This window comes from Drosophila navojoa, chromosome X (genome assembly GCF_054131105.1).
Source record: "Drosophila navojoa isolate 15081-1374.11 chromosome X, UAZ_NAV_1.0, whole genome shotgun sequence".
In the NCBI taxonomy this organism is placed as follows: Eukaryota; Metazoa; Arthropoda; class Insecta; order Diptera; family Drosophilidae; genus Drosophila; species Drosophila navojoa.
In genome coordinates this window covers 31,755,614-31,761,613 of record NC_142895.1, presented here as the reverse complement: position 1 = coordinate 31,761,613, position 6,000 = coordinate 31,755,614, and the positions used below count along the sequence as shown (strand labels likewise).

At 42.9% G+C, this 6,000-nt stretch overlaps 1 long non-coding RNA gene across 1 annotated transcript; it reads left to right on the top strand.

Moving 5' to 3' along the window:
- Window positions 1–4,225: 4,225 nt before the first annotated feature.
- Window positions 4,226–5,988, top strand: LOC149090849 (uncharacterized). The gene is made up of 2 exons (XR_016197461.1): window positions 4,226–4,511; window positions 5,908–5,988. It is a non-coding gene; the product is annotated as an uncharacterized LOC149090849 (long non-coding RNA).
- The last annotated feature ends 12 nt before the right edge of the window (window positions 5,989–6,000 follow it).

Below are 6,000 nucleotides of genomic sequence, written 5' to 3'. Positions count from 1 at the left end.
AGATAGCCTCTGGGCAAGAAGAACTCCTGGAAGCTGCGCACAAACGTCGCCCACGCCGTCCAGTGCCTGTTGTTGGCCACATACCACTTTAATGCCATGCCCTTCAGCAGCTCTGGCATTGCGCGCGGGATCATATCCAGATCCAGGCCATATGTGTCCGCCGACCACTCCACCTGCTCCAAGAACTCCAAAGGCTTTGTGGTGCCATCAAAGCGGAAGCTCCACTCTCGCACTTGTTTGGCCACCTTTGGATATTCTTGGGCTGTGCTGCCGAGTCCTGGTGGCCTGATTTCTGGTTGCGGGGTGGATGTGGCCCTTATCTCACCCTGTCGCGTGTCCTGCAGCCGTGCCGCTGCACTCGTAGAAGGCACACAGAGCCGCGCCACATGCGCCAGCTCTGTCTCCAAGTCGTCGTCAACTACGGCGGTCGTTGCCTCATCTCTCAGCGAGGCACGGCGTCCATGCAGTCGCCTCAGCTCGGCGATCCTCAGTGAGTAAGGAATGCTACCTTCATTCCTCTCAACCCACTCGCCAAACTGCCTCCGCATAGCGTCCAGTGTGCCTGACAAGCTCACTCCGACCTCGTCACCATAACTCAACACTTCATCCTTTTTCAAGTTATATACCCACGCTCGCAGTCACAAATTTCTAATTAAACTCTTATCGCAGGGCCCCACGTTGGGCGCCAGTTGTAACGAACCTTCGGTTTATCCCGAGTCTAAGCTGGGCTAGTTTCAGCTGACTGTGGATTCGTGCCAACAAATTTATTTGTTGAAGCCCCTGCGATAATAATTAGTCACTTGTGAATTTAGGTTTATAGCGTAAATATATATTCTCTTGAATAAGTTTAAAATGTACACGTCACTTAAAGTTATGCTGACTCGCTGGTTGGCTTTAGCGAAGCACACCTACCGAGCGCTGGTTCAACGCACTCCGGCTGCGAGAGTATTGTGCTAAAAACACGCTAGTTACCGGGACGATTCGGGAAACGCCAGGACTTCGGTCTGAACAAAACTCTGGCGGTTCGCTCAGATATGCAGGCCTCGCCTACTATCCCACTCGCTCACAGCACAACACTAGCTTCGTTTTCACTCACACACACTTCTCTAGCGCACGGCTACGTGAACTTACTCAGATGTGCAGGCCTCGCTTAAGCCGCTGATATGCACCGATGTCCTGATCGGTGCCGCTGATGCTGCTGATTGCCTCTTTTGTTGTCGCAAGGATTCCCACTGGATGTCCTTGCTGTTCCCACGATGTCCTTGCTGTCCTTTGAAGTCCTGGGAGTCCTGATTTACCACTCGCGCTGACTTTCACTAATCACTTTAATCACCAAACTTTTCATAAGCCTCTCACTTTTCTCAAACGTATCAGCCTCTCAAACATTTCAAGCCTTTCAAGCCCCGTATGGAGCCGCCGGTGGCCTTTTATAGCCCAGCCACAGGCCTTGTTTCGGGTGATAACGGGGCCCGTTCGGCTCTGGAGCGGGGCCTTTCAGCCGCTCGTGCCCATACAAACGGTAAAGTGGCGTGATCCGGGTGACGCCACTTTCCCGCCAAATTGCGTGGCAGCCTCCCATTGGCCGAAGTACCGTTGGTGCCCTGCGAGTGAAAGTGATCACTACTATCACCCGGCACGAACGGCACCTCGGCTCCACAGCAACGGTAAAGTGGCGTGATTCGGGTGACGCCACTTGCCCGCCAAATTGCGTGACCGCCTCCCATTGGCCGAAGTACCGTTGGTGCCCTGCGAGTGAAAGTGATCACTACTATCACCCGGCACGAACGGCACCTCGGCTAACGGTCCCCGATGATCGTCGTGCGTGCGACGCGAACCCATTGCTGAATCTGTAGGAGCGAAAGAGACCGCCTCTAACAGGACTTTGACCCCCCCTTTCCAGTGCGAGGGTCGCTCCTACAGTATTCGCGTCGCTGTGTGGAGCAACATATACATGCACGTATATGCATATAAACGCACAGCAAATACGTACGTTCATATACATTAATACGTGCATACCTATATTGCTCCTCACACAAAGATGGAGCTCTGATGGTTTAGATTTTATTTAGCTTTGAGGTTGAGTGTAAAGGGGGGCGCTAATCTGATGACGCGCAGTGTATAAAAGAGAGTTATGAAAAGCTTTCCAGCACTTATAGCTCGAGATCTGCTGGACAAATTTTCATGGTTTTGCATTTGTTGGATTTGTCTCTGCTACGAGTAAGATAGCAGATCTTACAAATACTGAAAACATTTCACGAATACTTGAAAAACGCGGTTTTTCCCTAAAGATTCAAATTTTCATTGATACTCAGTAGGCTTTTTAACAGTGACAGTTTTCGGTCCTGCTCTCATATTATACAATAGTATAGAAGTAAATAAATAAATGTAGTCAGTCAGTCGACGGCACAGCCTCAAGCGAACCTGACTATTCATAAAAAAAAGCACATTTGGTAAAAATAATACGCGTGCATACAGAAGCTAAATATCTCGAAAGTTCAGTTATTTGTTTGTCTCAAACCTAAATTTGTGTAAATTATTTATATTTATATTTCTCGATTGTTTTATGTGGTTTTGTGCGAGGGCATATTCAGTATTACTATTAATAAAAATGCCGCGTCCTAGAAGATCTAATCTTTCCCGGCGGACCCATGATGCAATTAGGCAACGGAATAACGCGAGTCAATTATCTGACGAAGAACGAGAAATCGCCTGAGAAAGGCGCCGCGTTAGTACCCAGCAGGGAAGGGCCTTAATTCGTGCTTCTTAAAGAGAGGCAACCCGTGAAACGGCAATAAGAAATGGTTCAAGGATTTTATTATCTGACGATTTCCGACAAACACTACCAGTAATTCCAAGATCTACTGCTGCCGACGAAATAAACGCTTGCCTCAAAACATCAAATGTAATCAAATGTAACCAAACTTCAACTGTCTGTAGATATGAGAGTTGCATTGTTGAAAGATCTATCTGCTGATGATTTCTCGAAGCAATTGCTGAATATCGGTAATAGCCGTATTCCTGTTGACGAATCGAGTGGCTTGATTTCATTTCCTCAAAATTTTTGCAATTTCGTCCCATTAAAATATGAGCTTATCAACAAAGTATTTCCGAATATCATTGCTTTCCACAAAAATACTAAATGGTTAAGTGAGCGAGCATTTGTGGCGGCTAAAAATAAAGGTGTGGATGACCTTAATTATATAATTCAAAATAAAATCGTTGGTACTCTGTATTCATTCAAATCTATCGACTGTGTAACAAAAGAAGAAGAAGCCACTAATTATCCAACTGAATTTTTGAACTCCTTGGATGTGCCTGGTTTACCACCGCACAATTTACAACTGAAGGTTGGCTCGGTAGTTATCATGCTTAGAAATTAAAACCAACCAAAACTGTGCAATGGAACGCGTTTGGTGATAACAAAGCTGATGAGCAATGTGATTAACGCGTCGATACTCAAAGGAAATTTTAAAGATGAAGTTCTTATTCCTAGGATTCCGATGATCCCAACAGATATGCTCTTTGAGTTTAAACGAATTCAATTCCCGACTCGTCTTGCCTTCGCCATGACGATCAACAAATCACAGGGCCAATCCTTGAATTTTTGTGGCCTCAATCTACAAAATGTGTGTTTTTCTCATGGTCAATTGTACGAGGCAAACCATCCGCATTATTTGTTCTTGCACCTGACCAAAAACCAAAGAATGTCGTTTACCACAAGGTGCTTGATGAAAATCCGATTAAATTAATCAGAATGTTTCCCAAGCTGAACAACATAGCTTTCAACAATTTTTTACCTAGAAATAATGGATGGGGCAATGCAACGTTTGCCGGGCCAACTAGTATATATATATATATATATATATATATATATATATATATATATATATATATATATATATATATATATATATATATATATATATATATATATATATATATATATATAGGAGATACCCTGAACCCTCCATTCTGCATGCATAAGCCCGCGCTCTGCTAACTGCGCAGTAAGCAGCGACTGCGCTTGGGCTGCGCTGAAGTGTGGGCAATGGTATGAGAATTTACTTGGTGAATAACTTCTTTTGTCAACACACGATCTTAATGAAATTTTGAGGGCGTAATTATATATATATATATATATATATATATATATATATATATATATATATATATATATGAGTGAGCATGAGTACATATAAGTTAAGGCTAAGGAGGCTGGAGAGTCCGGTCAGACATTCAAGGGGAGAACCCAATCATTAGAACTGATTTGGGCCAGTTTATATTCGGACCAGAGAGAGTTTAGATCTTTTGTTACTAAATTATATTAAATATATTATTTCATTGAACACAAAGTTGTTTATATTCACAAGAACCCACCACAGCGTCCACAATCACTAGTTTTCTAGTGTGGGAGAGCTTAACTGGCGCCCGAGCAGGGACCCAAATTCTTCACGGAAATAGAGGGAAAGGGAACGTGTCAATAATTTTATAAAAATAACTTATTAAAACAAGTAAGAAAACTCTAGTCTGACTGCTCGACTAGGAGATACCCTGAGCCCTCCAATTTGATATTCTACTCACTCTACACTTCTTTTAGGCACACATATCTACATACACACGCACGTATTAGAACACGCTCTGCTAACTGCGCAGTAAGCAGCGACTGCGCTTGGGCTGCGCTGCAGTGTGGGCAATATTTTGAGAATTTATTTGTTGAATAACTTAATTTCTAGACGTACGATCTTAATGAACGTAATCATAATGTTTAAATGTGTGTACATTCCAAAGAACAAGTCTCTAGTACTTGTAATACGCCTTTTAGAGGGTTAGGGGGTGAATTTAGGGATGGGGGGTAAATTTTAACAAAAATCGAAATTATATAAAATACACATAAGTCTACATCGATTTTTATCGATTGTTAATGATAAACTCGATATGCGCGTGATATACACGGACCTAGGAAAAACAAGTAAGAAGACTCTAGTGGAGACTGCTCGACTAGGAGATACCCTGAACCCTCCATTCTGCATGCATAAGCCCGCGCTCTGCTAACTGCGCAGTAAGCAGCGACTGCGCTTGGGCTGCGCTGAAGTGTGGGCAATGGTATGAGAATTTACTTGGTGAATAACTTCTTTTGTCAACACACGAACTTAATGAAATTTTGAGGGCGTAATTATATGGTCAAAATGTGTGTATATTCCAAAGCACAAGTCTCTAGTACTTCAAATACGTTTTTTACAAATTGGGGGCGAAGGGGGCGTGGTATCTAAAATCTGTTGATTACAAAATGTTTGTATTCATCATATGTATATACACAGTAAATCTGAAGTCTCCACGTCTAATAGTACTCTGATGAGGCTCAAAAAACAAAATCAATTTTTCGATTATTTTCGATAAAAAAGTTATCGGATGAGTTATCGAAAAAATAAAGCAAACTCGTACTGCGTATGGTATACACGAGTATGCACTCAAAATTTCAGCTCTCTAGCTCTTATATCTTCTGAGATCTCGGCGTTCATACGGACGGACGGACGGACAGACGGACTATATCGACTCAGCTCGTCGTGCTGATCAAGAAAAAAAAGTATATATTTTGTGGGGTCTGCGGTGATTCCTTCTGCCTGTTACATACTTTTACACAAAAACATTATACCCTGATTTCCCATTTTCAATGGGTTCAGGGTATAAAAATTTCAAGTCTCTAGCTCTTATATCTTCTGAGATCGACGCGTTCATACATACGGACGGACAGACAGACGGACAGGGCTAAATCGACTCAGCTCGTCGCCCTGAACAAGAATATATATACTTTGTGCGGTCTGCCACGCCTCCTTCTGCTTGTTACATAGTTTTAACAAAACCATTATACCCTGATTTCCCATTTTCATGGGTTCAGGGTATAAAAAGCAAGTACAAATAAATTGTTCCAATCCAATTGGGCAATGGTTGGCAAAATTACGAAGTACTTCTGCGATTTGCAAAGTAATGGGGTGAAAATCC